The sequence below is a fragment of the Ascaphus truei genome, chromosome 4 (genome assembly GCF_040206685.1).
Source record: "Ascaphus truei isolate aAscTru1 chromosome 4, aAscTru1.hap1, whole genome shotgun sequence".
NCBI classification, from domain to species: domain Eukaryota; kingdom Metazoa; phylum Chordata; class Amphibia; order Anura; family Ascaphidae; genus Ascaphus; species Ascaphus truei.
In genome coordinates this window covers 18727798-18752050 of record NC_134486.1, presented here as the reverse complement: position 1 = coordinate 18752050, position 24253 = coordinate 18727798, and positions in this window count along the sequence as shown.

The window sequence follows — 24253 nt, the reverse complement described above, 5'->3', positions numbered from 1 at the left end:
ATTTGTTTACAAACAGATAACATGTTACAAATTTGATGAGAGTATTTTTTGTTCCACGTTTGAAATTTAGGAATATGCAATGTTTTGCTTGATATGAAAAAATTCAAAAAAAATTTGAAGAAAATTAACTGCACTTCACTATTGTGGTATTTTGGGTACTCTTCTGTCCCCTGTGACACATGGTGAATGAATGGCTGAAGCCTGTATTTTTCATGTCTGGAACAGTGATTTCCATCCTGACTTTATAGCACCTCTACAAGAAAAAAGCTAATTGATTGAAGCCGTGATCTTTCTGCCTACAAATACTGAAGTATTTTTAACTTTGTTGTAGGAGCCATTATTCACACCACCTCCTCCTTCACTGGCACTCTGTCTACCTTGTAATTGCCTTTCACATACTGTATGCAGCCTGACATTTACTATGGTGGCTATATGAAAGGTCAAAGCTCTCCGTATAAGTAATATTTACGTAATGTTCACTTGCCTGCATGCGGTATGCATCTGCAGTTGGTTCATATACTGAGGGTTGTACTTTTTATACAGTATCACTGTGGTAGCCAGGAAATGATTATACATATTTTACCATATATTTTATAGCCTGCTCTTGTCATGTACTACCTACCACTTACAGTAATGTCAAAATATTTCCCAAACTGCCCCCTTCCTTTGAAATATTTTCAATACATTATTGCCTAGACATAGACAAGCCGCCGTACTTCTGGATCTTTGGGAAAATATACAGTACTATTTAAAAACTCTACACCCCATTTCCTCAGAACACCATTATTGACTTAAAGTTACTCTAACAGAAGCTAACGTATCGTGAAGTGTTAACGGCATCTTCACAGCTCACTAACCCAGTTTTAAGCGCTGTTTTAAGCAATAATGACTTAATTAACATTAATTAACATTAGCGTTACTATAACTAATGTTAGTGCTAATGTTATGAATATTAGTGAAAATGTGCTACTGTAGTTATACTAATGTGATATTTGAAATACAGTATATGTGTATGTGTATGTGTATGTGTATGTGTATGTGTATGTGTATGTGTATGTGTATGTGTATGTGTATGTGTATGTGTATGTGTATGTGTATATGTATATATATATATATATATATATATATATATATATATATGTGTATATGTATATATATATATATATATATATATATATATATATATATATATATATATATATATATATATATATATATAAAACATAATACTGAGTTAAGTTATGGTGAGTAAAAAAAGTGACAAAAACCCTCCACAGGAAAGCAAATATGCAAATATAGCTGTATGCTCATCTGCATGTCTTAGGCAGGTCTGCAACCCCGCCTTTCCCCATTATCACCCAGCATACAGCACTTCCACTGCAGCAAGGGATTCTGGGAAATGACATGCAAATGAGCACACAGTGTCACTTTTTGCCTCAATAACCATTTTTAACATGGTTCCCTATAGGCTTAAGCTTGCATGTCATTTCCCAGAATCCCTTGCTGAAGTGGAAGTGCTGTATGCTAGGTGATAATGGGGAAAGGCGGGGTTGCAGACCTGCCTAAGACATGCAGATGAGCATACAGCTATATTTGCATATATATATATATATATATATATATATATATATATATATATAAAATCAATATTGGTACAATTGTGATCGACATATATTAAGTCCAATGCAATATTTAGTCCAATAGCTGCCTAAAAAGTCTAGCTGGTTTTCTTTGGAGACCAGAATATGAAACTTATGGAAAAGGAGCCTCTTATGGCGCTTGGATAATTAAACCATAGAAGAAATGGCCTGTGAAATGAAACCTGGACGGGTTTGATTTCACAGGCCATTTCTTCTATGGTTTAATTGTCCAAGCGCCATAAGAGGCTCTTTCTCCACTAATGATATCCACCACGTGCAGTATATTCACAGAGCTCCATTAAAGTTAAAGCAGGGATTTAACATTACGTTAGTTTGGTTGCAGCTAAACATGCAGTTACTTGCATCCAGACCCGGACATAGGTCTTTTGAAGGGTCTGGAGAAATGTAAGATCCCAGTTAGGTAAGATTTAATTATTATACTGTATTCACAGAGTTCTTGTCCTCTCCTGTCTTCTCTATGTTAACTTTAATTATACACCTGTATAAGGTAATGCTGGGAGTAACTTCGCCTTTGGGTAAGACAGGCTTAATGCCTAACGCCATGTTATTTGAAGCTGATGCAAGGCAGTGCTAACTTCACATGGCTTGTGCTAATGAAATCACTAATAGCTGTTGGTTTTGCATATATGTAGCTTTGTGGATTGGTGTTAACCTCAAGGAACATAATATCCGTTTCTGATTTTTATAACGTGGCGTTATGAGCCCTGAGTTAAGGGAGCTTTGTTGATCTGGGTCTATTTAAGTAGCTTTGATGTTATCACTGCAACATCGAACGTGTTTGCATGTCCCTACCGAACGGTGGGAATTTTGTGAAAAAACGGTATTCAGTAAGATATATCACTTGGTAAATACCGTTCAGTACAAAAATGACATACCGCAGGAATTGGAATTTGCTTTTCAAGTGATATGCTGTGTGATCTCGCTGCAAAACTGCATCTCCTTGCACAGGTATTAGGCCTCGTCCCCACTTCATGCGTCTGTGTGTGGCTGCGCGCACTACGGCGTGCACGGCGCGAACAAGATACGACCCTCTATGGGGCCGGCAACGTCACCACTGCGGTTCAGCCAATGAGGGCAAATCAGCCGTGTGATGTCATGGCCACGCTCCCGCCACGCCCCTCCTGCTCTTCTCTAGACGCACGTCCCAGACCACAGATCGCGGCTGAAACTGGTGCACGTGCTGCCAGGTGCTCCAACGCATTGACCCGTGCTTCTGTATCTGGTGCCGGTATCTCCTGCACATTTAAATGTGCCGCGTCAGGGCCCATGTTACCGGGCCATTTAAACTTGCAGGAGGTACCGGCACCCTATACCAGGGCTTGTATCTCAGGAAGCAGGGGGTCCCATGACCTGAAATGAATGCGGTTCAGTTCCAGAGATCCCCTGCTTCAATACCATGTTAATAAAAGTAAAATAAAGATAGAGCTGTCATGGGAGACCAGTACTTTTAACACCGAAACCTTCTGGGTTCACTATCATTAAGTACAGGACAAAGTAATTTAATAGAGTTTATTCTGGGTAAAGTAGCAAATAAACAATATAACATACACTTACCACACTATGGACCTGAGAGGTAGTCTCTAGCCTCACAAGGTCCAGGGACCCTTCTTCAAATGGGTTTACCCTGTCTGCTTCTCTGCTTCAGGATATCAGAGTGCTGAACACAGCAGGCATTCTGACATGTATCTCCAGTTGGTCACAGTAAAACTCCACACTCCTTCCCACAGTGTCTCTCAGATGGACTGGTGCTCTGATCAGCAGTGTCCCTTATATATCCCTTGGTGGCTATCCTTTAACATTGAGCAAGGGCAGCCAGCCAGCCAAGAGAAACAGTGCCTGGGGCTCAGACATGATAACTAATTCTATTAACTAGTCCCCTACCTTTGTCCTGATCATATATTTTCTATGGAACAGCTCAACTAAATGGATTACAGAAACTCCCTCCATAGAAATTATAGGAACAGGTACATAACATAATTTACATTTGCAGGGCTGACATCTAAGCTAGGGGGGAATTGCTAACAGTGAAATAAATACAGACATAAGGTATTTATGTGAAAGACAGGGCTTAGAATTACACACAGCTTGCCCACATTCCCTGTACTTCCCCAGACATTACATACATTGGGCTGAAATATACATTACTTAGCCAGCCAAGTTATACATTTTTTAGGGTTAAGTAGTTGGGATTTCTCTTTATTTGGTCAGCCAACTACCCCTACCGTCACAAGAACTTCATTACATTAGTGGTTAACCGCTAAGGTAATGAATGGGTTAAATGAAGTACCCGGTTTGTTGGTGGTTGAGGGAGTGGGTGGAGGTTATTGTTGCCCCAGGGTCAGTGGTTAAGCCTCCCGGGAGAGGTTAACCCCTCCTTTATCTTAGCCATTACAGACACTAATGTTAACCCCTCCTGCAAGGCCTAACCACCCAGGGTTAACTATTCAGGTGCTATTTGGCCCAGGTGGTTGTTTAGGCTTTCCGGCTGGGTAGCGGGAGGGGTTAACCCCTTAATTATCTTAGTGGTAGTAACCATTAAAGTAATGAAGGGATTAACCCTTCCCGAAACTTTTCTAGGAAACCTAAACACCAACCTTGGGCAACTCCAACCTTCACCCACTCCCTTTCTACCAACAAACCGGGCACTACTATTTAACCCCTTCATTACCTTAGTGGTTAGTCACTAGGGTAATGAATTTGGCAGTCATTTCAACTGTATTACATATGATTGAAGCCGCGTGTCTCCGGAGCGGAAATTAATGTTGTTCAGCTCCGGAGACCCCAGGCTTCAAACATATGTAGTAAAAATAAATTACTAGTTCGTATGCACAACACGAACCCAATCTCGCCCACCCTTTAGGTAGCGGAAACCTAATATGCGGTGCAATGAGCATATCGAAGCTACCTGAATAGCAGTTGCTGGCAAAAATTGCGAGTTTGAGCCAGAGTGCTACCGCTTGTTAAAAAGCGATTCTGTCACGTTATCACGGCTTTTTGAATAGCTAAACATGCGAAATCGCTTGAAAAGTGCAAGCGTTAAGTCACTTATCGAAGCTATCTGTAAATACCATTAGGTCTTTTAGAGCACTTAATGAAGCTTTATACATTTCATAGCATGGCAGACCCTATTAAACCCCAATGAAGCCTTGTTATGTCATATCCTGGTGCCCTTGCCAAATACTCACTATGTGCCGGCTGCAGAGTTCTTTAGAGTTTTATTCACCGCACACAAATTCTTCTTCTCCTGAGAGCAGGCAGGTTCACCTTGCTCAGACAAAGTTCTCATTCTACGCGTGGCTTTCTGAGCTTTACATGTATGCTTCATTGACTGACTGATTACAAGTGACATTGAAAATCACATTCAGTGCCCAACAAATTATTGACCTGAATGGTTTCTTCTTTTTTTTCAAGTTTCTTTCATTTTGTCACCTGCCATTCGGACATCAAGGACTGTCGCAATCCCCCCACTTCCGTCCCCTTTGATCTTTTAATGTAATTGATGTAACTCTTTATCTGGTAATATAATAATATTATTATCTTCTGAGGGGAGGCATTAGTGGTTTTGTTAACAGTTACAAAGTAATATAAAAATGTACAGCAGGGGTGCTAAACGCCAGTCCTCAAGCCCCCCCCCCCCCCCCCCCCAACAGGTCACATTTTCAGGATATCCCAGTTGCAGCACAGGTTGCTAAATCAGTCCCTGCATCAGCACAGGTGCCTCAATCAGTCTCTGCTGCAGCATAGGTGTCTCAATCAGTCCCTGCTTCAACACAGGTGGCTCAATCAGCCACCTGTGCTGAAGCTGGAACATCCTGAAAACCTGACCTGTTTGGGAGGCTTAAGGATTGGGTTGAGAACCCATGGTGTACAGTATGTGTGCCATTGTATGCGTTACTTTGATATATCCCATATTTTATATAGCTGTAAAGTGTGTTGACACCGTGCTAAAATATGCCAAAAATTGTAATTCAGGAGCAATATAAAAGAGTTACAGTCACAAACGGAAATGCCTGTCAAAACTATTATTCAAAGAGTGGCAACAAACAAAGTACTTTTTTAAAGAGCCTTTAAAATTCCTTTGCTTAAAATTGAAAGCATTCAATGAGGGGGGTTATCAAAGGTTTAATTCAGCTTCAATCCGTCAAATGTTTAGACGAATACATTTTTATGAATAAATCTAGTGGTGTATTTTCACCAATAAAACAGTAAGTTGTGCAAGAAAGTTCACTCTCTTCTTGAAAAATAAAATAAGTTAAAACTGTACAAATATTCAGAATGAAATTTATGCGACGTTTCGTTTTTTACTTAGAATTATTTACATAGAAAGTAAAAACATTGATGCCAAATAAATATGAGAAAGGAAGCGAATTGACTGTTCCTCTAAGCAAGTGGCTGTACTACAAGAAGTCAAATCTAATAATGAACTATGAAAAAAATGGAAAAAAAGGAATATTTCAATAAATGTGTTTTGAAGTTATCTGAGAGATGAATTGTATCATCATTAAAAGAGCAAAAAAAGAAAAAATATATTCCCTTACAGCAAAAATGATACCAACTTTTAACACAATAAATGCATTAGAGCTTTCCCAAAGCTACCATTGCTTTATTAACAAAGCCGTCTTCTGAGATAGGACTTAAGTAGGATACAGTAAGAGCGCCGCTCCAAGGACACTGTAAGGATCCATGATGGCCTGTGTCACGCACCTAGCATGGCAAGTTTACTACAGCCCACGACCAGGTATCTTGCTGTGCCCTCTCTCCCCGGCACGTCCCGCGGCGTCGCAGATCTCGCCTGTCGGTCCCGCCCCAAGCGTGGGTGCCGTGCGACTGGAGAGAATGGTGCCGCTGTCCCCGCCTCTGGTCTCCGCCCCTGTGATGGCGTCAGCAGGGATTGTGTGCGGACGGTGAGCGAGTGCAAGTAAACAGAGCTTGGCTTCTCTGCATCACACCACGGCCGCTGCGGACTCCTCCCCCAAGTATCACAGTACTACCTACTGCTGAGCCCTCCTCACTGCAGGCTTCCTATTTGTTCCTGAATATATGTGTAACAGGGTATGTCCCAACCGTGCCTGTTCCTCTCCACCCAGTGTATCTGCTTTGTAAGCTCTGTTAGCAGGTTAATCTGTGGGCCCTTGACCCCCTTCCTGCTTCCCCAGAAAGTAAAGGACGATCTGTGGTGACTCATGGCCTGTGTGCAGCCCCTTGTAGGTGGGTACAGTCCATGAGCCCGCCCCTTCTGGAAGTTTCAAATGGGAGTAGGCTAAAGTTAGTGGGAGTTCCTCTCAGCTCCTCATGGAGTGAGAAGGTAGAAGCAGTCCTTCCCAGCTCCTGCTGGAGTGAGGATGTGCTAGAAGAGTCTTCCTCTCCCCTGAGAGAGAGAGGATGAAGGAGCGTGTCCCTGCCTGATCCCTGGCTAGGTGAAGAAGGGATGAAGCAGGTGGGAACTATGAGTCTTCCCCATTGCCGGGTAACCTTGTTCACTTGCCTGGATAGTCAAGACCACCTGGAGCAGTGGAAGTAAGCACCATCCAGAAGTCCTGAGACATATGCATAAAACTGTGCTGCTAAGCTGCGTAAGATGTATGCTGGGAATAAAGATCCTGCAATAATACTTCAGCTGATGGTGTCAGTCCCTGGGCTGAGAGTAGGTATGTGTGTAGTGGTGGGTGCTGATGCCTACACTGTGGAAGCCATCACTACTGGAGGCGCTGAAACACCATGAAAGAACCAGAGTCCTGTGAATCCATCCTGTAAGTTTCATAACATCCTGCAGACCACTCAGACCTCCTGCGAACCAAAAGGTGATGCACCAAACAGCGAGGTAACACGCTCCCTTCCCAGATACTGGCCTCTAAGTGAGGTAAGGGGGGGAAAAGGGTTACATATATATGCTCAGCCAGCCTCTTGGCAAGATGGCTGAGCATAAGACTTCATTTGTGCGAAGTGCTTACTGCAATCCCTGCCTCCTTGTCTTGTGCCTTGTTTCCTAGTACCTGTCTCTCTCCGTGTCTGACCTTGCTAGCATCTGGACTCCTTACTTCTCTACTCCTGACCCCGGCATTACCTTCAACGATCCGCACCTCTCCACTCTCAACCATGGCAAGTACCTACTACAATCCACACCTCTTCAAACCTCGACCACGGCAAATACCAGAGTCCAGGAAGGGTAAACAAATTTACCATGTGAACTTGTTGAAACCCTGAAGATGCACCGGTTTCTATTCATCCACCCGGTGGAGGAGGAAACGGACCTGGATCCTCAGCCCCCACTGGGGAACACCTTTGGTGACGATCAAATCCCTATGGGTAGACAGTTGTCCTCTGAACAAAAAGGGGACTTGTAAGAAATATTTAAACAGTTCAATTATGTTTTTTCTAATTTACCAGGGCAAACAAATTTAGTCTCACATGATAGAGACAGCACCCGGGGTAAAAGTACATTTTCGTCCTTACAGGTTACCTGAAAGTCGTAAGGCCCTGGCAGAGAAGGAGGTACAAAACATGCTAAATTTGGGAGTGATCGAGAAATCAAGTAGTGAGTGGTGTAGTCCAAACGTTATGGTCCCTAAACCAGATGGGAAGGTAAGATTTTGTATAGACCTCCGAAAGGTCAATGCAGTATCCAAGTTTGACGCATATCCGATGCCAAGGGTGGACGAGTTAGTTGATGCCCTTGGTACAGCGGAATATATATCCACGCTGGATCTAACAAAAGGATACTGGAAAATACCTTTAGAGGAGGAGTCCAAGTGCAAAACAGCCTTTGCCACTCCCATGGGTTTATACCAGTTTGTGACAATGCCATTTGGAGTGCATGGAGCCCCGGCCACATTTGAGAGACTCATGGATAAAGTGCTGAGACCTCATAGGGCTTATGCCGCAGCCTACCTAGATAACATTGTCATTTATATTAAACACTGGTGGGCCATCTAAATAGGCTGAAAGCAGTCCACGGGTCTCTAAGAGAGGCAGGGCTCACAGCCAACCCTAAGAAATGTGCCTTAGGTAAGGCGGAAACCAATTGCTTGGGTTATGCAGTGGGAGTTGGAAAAGTAAGGCCACTAGCTGACATGGTAGCTGCCCTGAAAGAAGTTCCAACCCCCCGAACAAAAACATAGGTATGCTCTCTGTTGGGTTTAGCAGGGTACTATTGGCAGTTCATCCCCAACTACTCTAACATGCAGCACCACTAACAGACCTCACAAAAAAGTGTGCCCCTACATAAGTGGTATGGTCGAGGGAGTGCCAGAGAGCCTTTGAGGAGGTTAAAATGTGTCTATCAGAGGGTCCCATCCGTAGAAGCCCAGACTTTAATATGCCTTTTATCATGCAAACCGATGCATCAGAGACAGGGCTAGGTTTGGCAGTGCTGTCACAGCAGTTTGAGGGAGTAGAACACCCAATCCTTTTTCTAAGTAGGAAATTGTTCCTGAGAGAAAAAACTACTCAGTGATTGAGAAGGAGTGCCTCGCAGTAAAGTGGGCAATCGAGGCCTTGAGGCATTACCTGGCAGGAGTCCATTTTACTTTCTGACAGACCATGCACCATTAAAATGGTTAAATAAAATGAAAGACTCCAATGCTTGGTTGGCCAGGTGGTATATGGCCCTTCAACCCTTCTCGTTTGAGATTCAGCACAGACCTGGAAAAGAAAATGCAAACGCTGATTTCTCTCTTATGAAGGGGTGGATGGTCGGCTTCAGCCATGCATGGCCCCAGACACACACTAACAGGGGAGGAATGTAACAGGGTGAATACAAGTCACAAGCCCTTTGCCTGGCAGACCTATGTTTAGGTCTGCAGTGCAGCAGTGACGGGTTAAGATTCAGCTGGGAATATCTTGTTAATGGGCAGGTGCCAGCAGCCTCGTTAAGGGGCTTTTAAAATCCAGGCTGCTCACACATGCAGGGCTGTCTGAACCATGGAGATACACTGAAACTGTGGAGGGAGAAAAACTTGATTTAAGGTCTGTTTTTTTGTGACATTTTTGTTTTATGCTGAATTGTTTCTCTGGACTTTGAATAGAAGGGGCAAAGCCCTGCTCAGGACTTATATTGTGTTACTTTATATAACCTGAAGAAAAGCTCTGTTATTTTTGTTCCATGTTTTGGCTGGTGAAATAAATAAGCCCTTTCAGAAACCAACGTGTGGTTGCATGTACCCTGCAACAGGGAACAAGGCAAAATGTTTAAAGCTTCCAGTGACTGAGCTCCAGATTAGAACCAGCGCTAACACCACCCTAACTCCTGTTACTAGTTTTAAATACCTGGGCATATGGTTTGACTCCCACTTAACATTCAGGATGCACATTAATACCCTGACATCCAAAACCTATGCCAAACTAGGTATACTTTACAGGTAAATCATCCCTAAGTCTGCTGGTCAGAAAGAGTATCGCACAGCAGATGCTAATGAAAATTATTGATTATGGAGACATTGTATACGGCTCGGCACCCCAAACCCACCTTAGCAAACTTGACACCCTCTACAATTCAATATGCTGTTTTGTTCTCCAATGCAACAACAACACACATCACTGCGAAATGCTCAAAGAACTAGATTGATCATCACTTGAGTCTAGGCACAAAGTTCACCTTTCCTGTCTTGCCTTCAAATACTTTCTGGGAAAGCTACCAGTCTATCTGAAAAAGCTCCTCACCCCTACCACATGCAGCACTTATCATCTGAGATCTGACTCCAAAGACTGTTCATGGTCCCAAGGCTCAACAAAGTATCCGGCCGCTCCTCCTTCTCTTACAGTGCACCCCATAACTGGAACAACCTACCAGAGACTCTCACATCCACCACCAGTTTAAGTTCTTTCAAAACTAAGGCTGTTTCACATTTTAATGTGGTCTGTAACTGTTACATACGCCCATAATATATATTATCTCTTACTGTGCATGCAATATCTTGTATATAATGTATACCCTGTTCACTTATGTAACTGTATTTGTAACCATGTATTATTTGTGATCTTAACTCTATGCCCAGGAAATACAGTACTTGAAAACGAGAGGTAACTCTCAATGTATTACTTCCTGGTAAAACATTTTACAACTATGTAGCCCATGTTCCCCCCCCCCCCCCAGACACAGATCGTGCATTTAAGGTGTATTGAGGGCTGGCTACATGTGTATGGTGGTGCGTACCTGCTTGTAACAGGAGGGCCTGAGTCTCCCGCGTTGGTGTGGGGAATAACAGGGCCAGGCTTCTGGGGTAATTGCCTCCATTCTTTAGTGGTTGTGCAGCGCCTCCATCTCCATAAGTCCCAGGGATGTGGGATAGGACCCTTATAGAGAAAACCCTGGTCCCAGGGCAAATGATCCAGCTCTCACACAGTCTCTTTGTGTAAAACAGCAGTGTCTTTATTGTCTCTTAGAAAACACACAGCAGCAGTTCATTGGCAGCAGTAACTCCAAATGTATGAACACGACAGGTTCTTTTCCTCCACTCCTTATCCTCCAGAAGTGTACCCTGCAGGATGGCCTGGTTGGGGCTTCAATACCCCTGCCTCCACCCCCAGTGTAGGCCCTATGGGTGAGGCTAGATGTCTTTCCCCTCACCCCCTTAACAGGGCGAGGGGCATTGGTCCACCTCTACAGTTCTGTCCGCTCTACTCAGAGGGGCTCTGAGTATCTCTTCCAAGCACTCTCAGCATGGCTTCTCCTGTCACCATACAGGACTGCCACTCTCCTCTCCAGACTCAGACACTCCAACTCCACAGACTGACATCCACATCCACAGACACACACAGGACAGCCCACTAAATAGATCCAGCCTTGCCACTTGTGATGTCAGCAGACCCTCCCCTCTGTCTCAGGCCTGCTTCAGAGTCAGGGGCCTACCTCTATCACTCCAGACAGGGCTTGGTGAGGGGGGAAAACCCATGGTTACTACTGGCGCCTGCCCTTACCAGGGCTTACTCCAGTAGGAGAAGGAGAAGTAGCCCGCTCTTACTTACAGGGGCTACAACTAAATAAAATGCATGCTAAAAAGGGGGGCACAGCAGGAACTGCTGTTTTAAAATAGCTTTAACCCCTCCTATTGATGAAACTGCAAACTGAAGCTGGGAAAAAGTTCCAATGTTCTTTGATACATTATTGCGAAGACAGAAGATGCGAGCTTCTAAGGTTGTCCCTTTAATGTATGAATATTACAGTTAAATCAAATCCATTTCTTGGATTTTCTTGGAAAACGGGAGGTAATTCTCAATGTATTACTTCCTGGTAAATAAAGGGAAAATGCTGCACACTGTCAATAAAATGAATAAAGGATACAAATACCGGTGCTCCTGGTTCAGGACTCGCTGTGATAATCCAAAGTATAATGAAGGGTAAAGGCACAGGTCTCCACAGATTTCTAAACAAACTAATTTATTGCCAACAAGATAACTTGACGTTTCGGCCACACTTGGCCTTTCTCAAAAGCAGAATGGCATTTTACTTCCTGGTAAAACATTTTTTAAATAAATAAATAAAATGCATTCTATTCTGAGAACTTGTCCCCAGAAAGCTGGATTTAGAAAATCTGATCGGATTGGCTGCTGGGTTTCTTATAGTATTTCAGATTCATTCATGAAATACTACAGCCAATCCAAGCGTGGGAATTTTATAACCAGCCAATCAGCTGCCTGGCAGTCTTCCAAAGCTGGGCAGTGGGTTCTTCTGCATAGGAATAAGGGCATGCATGAGTTTGCCACCATAGCCACTTATTATTCAGAAGCCACTCTCGGGGCTAGGTGCCTCTATGTCTATGGAGTGGACTACTTGCCGGAATGGCTTGTAGTCATCCCAGGATGTGGATACTTTATCCAACCATCCTGCTCTAATGGCTTTCACACTTGTGGGCGAAAGTGTTGCTTTCAAGTCCAGACCTAGACAAGACCTGCTGGCACCAACTTGGTAGACATTTAGTCTCTCAGGTTCCCGGGCTTGAAAATTCCCCGCTCATGTTACAGTGCACAAAGCATAATACATTTTAAACAGACCCGTTTAATAAAATATACTTTTATACTGTATCTGGCTAAAAATGTCTAAGTCTTTCTTTGGTGTCAGTGATAGAATAAGAATTTATACTCTCTATTCTCACTAGCCATATCCCTGCCACACTGCAAAAACCTGACTTTACATTTTTACACAAAATAAACCTTGCAGCTTTATGAAGCACCCCCTGAACCCCTATACCAGGTTCATGCCTGGGCATGAACTTGGCATCCCCTTTTACTAGGGACCCCTGTACCGTTCTGGGGATACCTTGATCCCCTATGCCCCTTTTACCTTTCTGGACTGTGCTGAAGGGTAGTATTTCAGGGTAGTATTTTGACCAGAGCATTATGCTTCAATGTATCTGAGAATCTTACCTGATTCACGGCTACATTATTGGAGTATCCAGTAACATTGGAACCCCGCTACATAGCCACAATCTGTAGAGATTTTCTCCGCAAAACCCACCCTGAAACTCATAGCCTAGCAATCTCTGTTTGCTGGCACTCCTGGAGAGGCAAAAAAATAACAATTCTTTATTGTCGCATATTTTACATACAGCAGTAGATATACAACAGGCAGGTCCAAGAGCCGACACTCTAGGTCCCCAAAACATGGATCAGGGGCAACCAAATGGGCTTGTCCTTTATTAGTGAGCCTGGTTACCACTTCACCATCACAGCCCTTTTGGCTTGTTCATGTCTGGAAAGGAAAGTGTGCTTTCTCTTATCATCAGGTGCCACGTGAGTAGACGCATCTTCCACTGCTCCCTTAGAAAGGGATTCCTTTTTACCTTCCTCTCACAAAAAAGCACATTCCTTTTACAAAGGCCACTTCTCCTCACAAGAGACTTGGTCTTCCAGGCAATCTTTCAGGTCATAGATTTCTTGTCCTAATCTCACAATCTCGTCGTCTGCAGACGACTTTAGCTGGACTGCTTCTTCCATTTTGGTCTCCAGTCCATCCGTTCTCTGGGATAAAATGTTTAGATCTGTTTTTAATCCATTTATAGCTGTTTTAGATCTTCTTGGAATCCTTTCCTCATTCTAGTGAACAAGGCTTCCATGTATTCTTTAGGCAACTCGTGGTTGCCCTTGGGCTGCCTCCGCGGGCGCACATGTCGTGGCACCATCTTGGGAGTTCGTTCTCATTTGGTCAGCGTGCTGTGATGTTGAGAAATAGCGGGAGACGTCTTGGCTCTGGGTTAGTTTTGCTTTCCCTGCCATTGCTTATCTCCTTAGGGACAGTTTTCTGCAAAGCTATTTCAATTTCAGGTCGGATCATGCTCGATCTTATCTGTTGCTTTAGGAGGGTCTCGGGAGCTCCTCTCCTAGCCAACCATACTCCGTGACATCACCGGAAGTCTGTATCAATGTATTTTTTGGCAAATGTTTGTTTTAATTTAATTGTACTGTATTATTTTGGGGGGGATTTTTTGGGGGTTGCTCATTCATTGCCATTGTGGGCATAGCTTAACACAGTAACAATCAATGTTTTTTTTTTGGCTACTGTGTAATGTATTGTATAGTACTGTAATGTCAATTAGCTATTTGCCCCATTTTCTACTAGTGCTTTTGCCCATTTGTATGTGTGGTGATGGAGGTGGATGTTGATGGATGTAGTGGCCCTGGGGAGGGTGGTTGGGTCTCCCAGGGGGGTAGTGGGAGGGCGGTTTAACTCCTTTATTATCATAGCAGTTAATAACTGCTACAGTGATTAAGTGGTTACAGGCCAGTAGTTATTATTATTTTTTTTATTACTGTCGGTGGCATGGAGGAGGAAGATGAGTAGGACCAAAATGACAAAGAAGGCCTTCATCCAGGCAGGGGAAGTACAATTTTTATTTAATTTATGCTGGCTGGGTAATGTTTTATTTTTTAGTGGGCAAATGTTATATTACCCAGATCTGGATAATAGCGATTTTTCCCATTATTGTATATGTGTTTAAGTGGGGGGGGGGTTGGGGGCTGAGGATGTATCTAGTAGGGCACCCATTGGTTATCTGTTCCTCTGTTGAGGGTATAGGTAACCACACACATTGGCATTCAATGGGATTATTACTTCCTGTTTAATTTAATCTACTTTACAGTATAATAATGTCAATGTAATGGTTTTGTATTTATTTATTTTTTTGCTGCCACACAATAGGGCTAAAGCGCTATTCGAAATTTGGCTATTAGTGCTTTTGCCCATTTGTATGTGTGCTGATGGGGGTAGAGAGGATGGGGGATGGGGGTACTTTCATTGGGGTGGGTGGTTAGGACTCCCTCGTTGGTAGCGGGAGGAGTTAGCCCCTTAACTATCATAACGGTTACAACCACTAAGGTAATTAAGGGGTCTAACCACCCTCTCCGGGGCAACTACAGCCAGCAACTAAGGTAATGAAACTGATTTTGTTTTATTTTAATTACATACTGTAGGATTGAAGCAGGGACCTCCGGAGCTGAATCATATTCATTTCAGCCCCGGGTACCCCCTGCTTCCCGAGTTACAGGCCTGGGGTGCTGATATCTCCGACAAATTTTATTATCCCTGAAATTAATGCAGTTCAGCTCCAGAGAATGGAAACAAAAGAAAACAGCGCACAACGCCAAATGGTGAAGCAAGTTCAACAATATAATTCAAATTAAAGGGGTAATATATCTGCGTACATAATAAAGGTTGGTAAAGTGCATTTAGTGTGTATAACACTGTTTACCACTCGGCAGCTGTTGTCAGGAGAGTCAGGTGCTTGCTTCTCTCAGCTAGTGCCACTCCGTTGGTTCTGGGGCAGGACGTCAATCTTTTGCTCCCAAGGGGGTTTCCCTTCACGCAGCCAGGTTCAGCTGAAGGTATTGGTGCTCGGTGAGATCACTCCGGCTTCCAGGCCGTCTGGAGCAGCTCCTATACCTCAGCAGGTGGATCCTCTGCACGGAGGTTAGACCGCAGCTTGCAGGGGCACACTCGGCGTGCCACGATGCCGCTCCGTCGCGGGACGCTGTGTGATGACGTCCCTGTCTCCACAGCAGTGGTGGAATCGGCAGGGAGGTGATACAGTCTCTCAGAGTCTCTCACAAGTGCCCAAAACAGCACACATGATTGGTAAAATCAGGGCAAAGCCAATGAATAGGCAATAGCCAATATAGGCAGATATAAGGCAATAGAAAATAACATCCAACGCGTTTCGTAGAATTAACTACTTCTTCACATATTTTATGGTTTAGTCACTGCACTGTGTATATTCATATACTATAAAACCTAGTAGTTAGTTAGGTAGTAGCGCACAGTATTTTTTCTGTTTTTACCAGCTCCAGAGAGCCCTTGCTTCAATCCTACGTTATTGAAATAAAATAAAAATATTGCGATCGCCTGTTAGAGGTACGCAGAGAGAGTGACTGATTCTGTCTACTCTCACTACACATCTCTTCCAGACTGATGCGGCCCGGTAGGATTCACACCTCGGAAGTCCCATCCAGGAGCAGAGTCCCCACTGTGTTACTTCTGATGGGCAATTCCCCCCTGTTCTGAACTTGGCTGTGATCACTCCACGTTTGTTCCGCGGTTCACCAGCACGTTTCCGGGCATGTTGGAGATACAACTGACTGCATCTGTATATTTCAATATATTTCAACATATACTGTACCACCAGGCAGAATAAGCTAACTGTCTTGTGAAATCAGCTATTGTTATCAACATGTGTTAAGTTTTTAGCCATTTAACTTACTTTTTATCTTTAAATTCTCAAATCTTAAGTTGTATCTTTTCAATGATATATAGTACTTCTGAATATGAACTTCAATGCCAAAGATGTGGGTAACAAAAAAGTGTTTTACTTTGTATGTTCTATATGGAATAAGTCTAGCACTGCAAGCTATACACACCTCAGCCAAGAAAAGAAGAGAAATATGTTTATTTCCTCTTGAAACAAAGTGTGATACATTTGGTAATGGGGTTTCTTCTGCCTGTGGGATACAAGGTACTGTAAGAGAAGAATGATGATGATTAAAGAGTCTGTGAATCAGAAAATCAATATGTAAGTATGAATTATGAGTTTTAGATATTCTACAGACCATGTCATTTTATTATCTACACATTTGTTGTTTAAACTATCACAGTTTTTATTCTTGTATGTCTGATTAATGGGAGTATAAACACAGAGAAAATCATTCCCATCTTTTATATTTCCAATCAACTATGTTCCACTGCAGCATTGTCCCCTAGGTTATTGTTCTCCTGGCTGTTGAGTTCAATATTTCCACTACTTTCATGAAACCCTCCCAAACTAGTGCATTTCATTATCAAGTCTGATAATACTATAAGGCATTAAACTGCTATGGCTGCATTAGTGTAATTCTATTTAAAGACGATTAATCTCTCTAATGTTCCATCAGAATAATATAAACAGAACATATGTGTATTCATAGGGCCAAATTATTCTCATTATTTCTAAGCATTAATGTCCTGTATGACACATTCAATTCTACTAGAACTTGGCCCCAAACACATATCAGCAGGAGCACAATGAGTTAAAGGATCAGAAATTACTCAAAGGAGCAGTTCCCTTCTGTCCCCCCTTTTTTACACATATAGGTAGCAGAGGTGCCCTGGAGTTAAACCACATTAATTGCAGCTCTACGAACCCCTTGGTTACCGGGACTCTAACCGCAGAAGAGGATCAATGAAGAGGCACATCACCACTAATGGTGCACTCAGGGCTACTTGCTTATTACTTCTTCCCCTTATGGGATTTCCCAGTTACATACTAGAACCCAGCAACCATCCTTTCACTAACTGGTATATTATCACCCACACATCCACTCACTGGCAAAATAATCCCAGAAGACAAAGAAAACTGGGGGAAAGTATCCAAAGATGATCAAGAAAAATAATAAGAATAAAGTTTATTTAGATCATAATTAACACTACTCAGTTAACCTTACTAATTACCAAACTGGCCACTCAACATTATCCATAACAGAAAATTGCTACACAATAAATTGTAAGAAAATCTAAATCTCCAGAAAATGCTGAAATATTGAAGCATATTCTACCCGCACAAATACATCAAAATGTTAAAAGACTAGTGTACAGAAGATGGTTGAGAAGATATAGTCACCAAGATTATGGTCAGGCAAATATATATTATACTAGCTGATATACCCGGCGTGATGTAATGTTCTGCCTCCCCCATCCTCCCTCTCAACTCCCTTCCCCCCCTCTTCACAGCTGTTCAGGCTGCCCCCCCTTCTCTCCTGACTCCTTCCCCCCCCTCTCTCCTGACTAACTCCCCCCCCCCCTCTCTCCTGACTAACTCCCCCCCCCTCTCTCCTGACTGAATACCCCGCCCCCCCCGCCTGTCCGCTGTGCGCCGCCATCTTACCGAGGGCATCTGCACGAGGAAGGGGGTCCTTCCGGAGGCTGCCTGCCAACTGCCTGTCCCCCCGCTATTACCAACCTTTCGATTTTATATATTAAGATGATGCTATGATATAAAACAGCATCTAGTGTGGGAAAACCACTATGCAGCTTTTCACCTGAATGGACCATTAAATGGCTTCCAGAGTCGCAGGGGGCTATGCACTAAGCAGTGATAACTTCTTTTAAGACCGATAAGTGGCTTTTAAGGCTGATACAGCCTGCTGCGCGATTCACTAAGCAGTGATAACAGCGCTTTATCGGCCGTAAAAGGCCACTTTCAGGGGAAAAACGGCAAAATGCGCTGTTTTTGCCAGTCCGCGTGATTCCCTAAACAGTGATAACTCAATCATGCTTTATAAGCACACCAGCTTAGCCTCTAATATCCACTCTAGCAGGCTGCACTAAGTATATATTTGGTTAGAATACTATTTTTGTACCATCACCTATCAGTGAGGTGCTTTTTGTAAACGCACCTCCCGCTGTTCTCCTTTGCAGCTTGCTTACAATAATATTTTTCTTGAGTGACAATCTAATCAGGAGTGGTCGGAGGGTGTGAGATTGCTATTTACAACATATATATACCACACTTTTCTGTACCTATATACATTTACCACCCTGAGGCATCTTATATATTAGGACTAGAACATTTTAAGGTGCCAGTCTCTAATAGTCCATCTATTTACCACCCCAATCATTGTGTTTCTTGATTTGGAGGCGGTTAGTTTAATACTTGTTTTAACTATTAGTCTTGTGTGTCTGTGTTTTAGTGTTTATTCTCATTAATTTATTATTTCATAAACCAATAAAGGTTAAGTTTTATTCTGTACATATCATATAATTATCCCATGAGTGCTAGTTATATAGGGGTCTTTTTCACTTGTTTAGGCAAGTGTAGTTTTGTACATAACATACTGCAATTAAATTCAGCAACATAAACAAGGGTGTATAGCAACACCCAAATGTAATGCATTAAACAGAGTGGCGAGGGGGGAGCTGGACAAGTAGAGGTTCATTATTGTTCTTATAGATTTCGAGAGAGGGGGCCTATTGAACTGTACGAGGCAGATTGTTCCAAAGAGTGAGAACAGTGTGGCTGAAAGCTCGGGCCCCAAATGAAGTAAAGGAGATTCTGGGAACTGTTAGAAGTCCTTCTTCGGCAGATCGAAGTGAGCGAATGGGAGTGTAGGGAACTAGAAGCTCTCTCAGATAGCTGGGACCTTGGTAATGTAGGGCTTTGAATGTCAACAAGCCAATCTTAAAATAAATTCAACATTTTACAGGCAGCCAGTGCAGAGAACGGAGAACAGGTCTCATGTGGCAAGAACGGGTCTGGTTAGTTAACAACCTGGCTGCCGCGTTCTGCACCAGCTGCAGATGGAGCAGCTCTTTTTCTGGAAGACCCAGGTAAAGCGCATTGCAGGAATCCAGGCATGAGGACACAAAGGTCTGGACAAGCATAGTAAAATCCTCTCAGGGGGGATCGAGTGCTAAATCCTGTCTATGTTATTTAGGTGAAAGAATGAAGATTTGATCATGGCTGACACCTGATGTTTAAGGGTCAAGTCACAGTCAAGGACAACACCAAGATTTGGCACATGGACAGAATTTAGCAGCTACGATCCCCCAAACTTAAGGCCAGTGTGTTGACCTACTGTAGATGCAGTCTTGTGAGCAACCACCATGAGCAATCCTGTCTTATCAGGATTCAACTTCAAGCATATGGCACTCATCCACTCTAGGAGCTCAGATAAATATCTATTGAAGGCTGATAATGGGACGTTCATGGCTTGTATACATAGCATCAATTAATTAACATGGCGCCACTGGAGAAGGCAATCTATTGGTGTCACAGATTGTTTAAAGCCTCTACATTTCTATCCACATTTTCTTCTCATATTTCTGATTTCTGAAGCATTTATATTGATTTGTTATCTCGAGTTCATTAAAAATAAACAAAATGTAAGGTTACACTCGTGTCCATTTAGCTATAACCACATTGCCTGGGAAAATGCACATTTATTTATAAATAACCTGGAAAACAATATTGATTTTATGATCTTGTGTTGTTGCAGTGGGAATAATAGATGATCCCACAACTAATATTTGGGAGGTTTTGATTTAGAAGCAGTGGACACAACCTGACACTTCTTTACATTTAACCTATAGCTGCAAACAACACACTGTATGTGCAACATTTTAATGAAGATTTAACATTCAATCAATTAGTAAGGCATATATTTAGGGAAGAAAATAACATCCAGGGCAGATTAGGTGAACGATTTGGCAATTAAAGATATAATGAATCCTTACTATAGAAAAACCATTGGCAAAGTTCATGAAATGGATAGGGGGAATGTCCCACGCTTCATGTTTTACAAGTAAAAGGCTCAATAAAGGAGATAAATATTTTTTTATCTCCGAATGCCTTATAAATCCAGTACAAATTCAGTGAACCATATATAAATAAGACTTTCTAAAATACCCTTTTTTGTGCAGCATCATTGTTCTCTTCTAGAAGAGCTAGAAATGAATATGCCCAATTGGAAAAAAAAGACTGATTGGCTACTTATCTCAATGAAGCAACAGTACAGTTCTTTCTGCACAGGAGATTATATTCACCCTTCACTACAGTGCCGGCATGTAACTCGATAGCAGAAAGAGATACTGTAGAGTAATACACATTTGATATTAAAGTATTTGACATGCACATACAATACAATACATATACAATGATATTAAAGGATATTGTCATATACATTGTACTCAGGCTGCGGCTTACTGTTCTGTGGGTGTGCATCTTAGAGAATAAATATGCCTTTTATAGTATCTCTAGAGAAACTCGCGCCTCACAAGATTCCCCTGAGGTGATATATTTCAAACAAACTAGGCATATTTCTATGCAATTTACCAAGTTTCTGGTTACAGATCTTTCTTATTTACTGGCAAGAAGGAAACATCTTCTTTTTTTTTTAAATGGGAATTTCAGTGGCCTTTCACTTTGAGCATGTGGTCTACTATACATGTGAAAAATATATATGATCCCTTAGTCTATTGAATAAGATGTCTTGGAACAATACGATAAAACATTATGGGCCTCATGCAGAGAGCAGCGCTATTTTAAATCTCGCCATTTTTTGGAGAATTTTGCGCAGAAAACAGCAGAAAATGGCGAGTTACGAAAAACACGCCAATTTTTTTTTTCTATTTCTAAAACTCGCCTCGCGGCTGGCGAGAACCTCCATCTCGCCAGTTTTAAAATTATCCTACTGCAGAGAGGCGCGAACGGCATCTAGCGGCTGTTCGCACCAATAAAATGGCGCGATTTTCTACTATTTGCCTCGCCAGGAAAAGTTGGCAAGAAGCTGGCGCTCGCGGCCATAGGAAAGGAAAAAAAAAAGGCGCGATTTTTTTTAACACATTTCTGCAGCGCGCATCTCTCCTATTTAAACTTGCCACATGCATTCATGCTATACATTGCAGAATTCGCACTTTTCTGCATATGGAGAATAAAACTCTCCAAAAAAGCTACTTTTTATTAAATTCGCCAATTTTTAAATTCGCTGCTCTCTGCATGAGGCCCTATGTCTTAAAACCCATGTACCAAGTCCCATTTTTTCCAAGCTTGCATCAGTTGGTATTTGTGGAAAATCAGTGGGAGGAAGTTTGTTTGGGCAAAGCACCAAGTGAAATAGGGTAACACCAACTGGATGTCTTGTCTTGGCTTGTCATAGTCTTCCTCCTGTGAAATAAATGTATTTTTTGTGTTTGAACTATTCCAGCTCTTGCATGACATTAACAGATGTAGTTTAACAATTTCATAACCACGAAAAAGAACAAAAAAAAAAACAACCAAATGAAATAAAAATGGTATGCATGTCCGGGCACACTTCACAGGAGGTACAGTATATTCACTAAGATGTAATAACACCATCTCTCATTAACAGACATCGGTTGAATAGAATCACTTGTTAATAGCCTTTCTTTTGAAAAGTATAGCTCATTAGCAGTCCTTCAGTTGAATTGCATCTCTTATTAATAGCCATTCAACTGAATGAGTAATAATGGCTAGTACTTTTTTTTAATTTAATATACCCTATAACCTTTGTTAATGTTATGACAATGGTTACATTCTCAGTTCCCCTCATTAAAGGCCATGTGCTTTATGAGCATGAAAGACTATTCATTCTGCTAACTTCGACCTTTTCAAGAAATATTAGCACCCTGCAAGAAAAAAACATGTGTACCCAATTCATATACTGTATGATGTTTCTATATTGTACTTCCAGTCCGTTATATAATGGGATGGCCACAAGTAGTTATAGTGATTTATATAGTTAGTTTATAGTTTTTTCACCAAGAAATTAATTACAGTACAATGACTATTCGGTGCGTAACTGAATATTTTGCTCTAAAAATATTATTTTTCAGGTTCCACTTTATAACTATTAACACCATGTTTGACATTTATATGGATTTTCTAAAATCACAGGAGCTAATTCGTTTTGTTGCACTGATGATGACTTCAAGGCTGTAAATAATGTTTTAGTTTCGCAATTTTGTCCTGCAGTATATTAAGGCTAAATATGTATACATCTACTCAGCTACATGGTCAATACTGTAGGTTTATTGACCTATTTATGATGTGGATGTATGTTACATACAGTACAGTACATGAGATTTTATTATGATTATTGTGATAATATTATAGAAAGCTATGATTATTTTTATGGACATACAGATTAGATGGGTATTGTTTAGAGTATTGCTTACCTCATTCGTACATTGATTGCATTTCTGGGGAGTATGGAAGTGTTATGGTGTTTCCCCCACCCGGTGGGAGATTCTGCCATTACAGCAGGTGTGGTGCATGATACCTGTAGGCAAACAGGAGTTCTGAGTCATCCGCGGGTGGTTTTGGGATCACGGGACTGGTTTCTGGGGTATATACCCCACATGGTTCTCTAGCAGTGCACCGCCTCCATCTGCCGCAGGCTCCAGATGTATAGAGGCGATCTCCTATGGTAGAAATACTCCTTATCCTTCCCCAGTAAGATCACATACCAGGCAGGAGGTATATGAAACAGGAACGGCTTTATTCTGTTCAGTACAATGCAGTTACAGCAGGACTCTGCCCTATGCAGTCTCTGGTGGTCTATCCAGCTGTAGGATGGTCCCTGGACATCCACTAAGGGTCAAGGGCCCCCGCAGCCGTCCTTGCTCTTCCCTGCCCCTCTAGCAGAAGCAGAGGAAAGGTTAACACTCACTCTCCCCCGAGGGGAAGAGGAACAGAGAAGTCCCGATGCTCAGGCACTCTGCTGTGTGACCTGCTTCTCTCAAGCGCGGAGAGGCACTGACTAAATAGGTGCGGCAATCCCCTTAAGTAAAACCAGGAATAGGGCACCAAGTCTGACCCAGGATTGGGTATACTCAGGCATGGTTCCACCTCCTCCCCTGTCACTCAAGGGTACTGCAGGGAGTGGGGAAAACCCATGATTACTATTGGCAGGCCTGCTCTTACCAGGGCTTACTGCTCAAGAGGACAGGCTGGTAGCCAGAAACCAGCCCTGGCTATATAAGAAAGGCAAAAACAGGGTACAATCACAGAAAACCAATGCAACATCTTGCATTACCCTGTGCATAATCCAAGAGAAAACTTAACGTTACATTGTTAGCCTTTGAAGATAGGCAGTGACATCTTATTCAGTCACTTCTCACAGATTTGCGCATCTGGCCCTCAGTAGAGTGCGGAATCGTAAGCAATAATATTAATATCTGGCAGGAAAGGTGTGACATAGATTAAATGGACAATGACTAAATAGTGGTATGAATCATCTCAAGCTGTCAGATCAGTGCAGATAGACAAACAAACCCCACAAATTGGAGACAGATGAAAGTATATACAGTATTCCTTCCAATGTGCCTTTCTTATTGCTGGATGTTTAATTAGTCTTCCCAACTCTCACTAGGCAACTTGAGCCCGTAAGGTAACAGAGGGGGGTGCAACCAGTCCTCAAGCCTCCCCAATAGGTCAGGCTTTCAGGATATCCCTGCTTCAGCACAGGTGGCTCAACCAGTCACTGCTTCAGCACAGGTGGCTCAATCAGCCTCTGCTTCAGCACAGGTGGCTCTTCCACTGAGCCTCTGATTGAGCCACCTGTCCTGAAGTGCTAAAGTTGGGATATCCTGAAAACCTGACCTTTTGGGGGGTGGC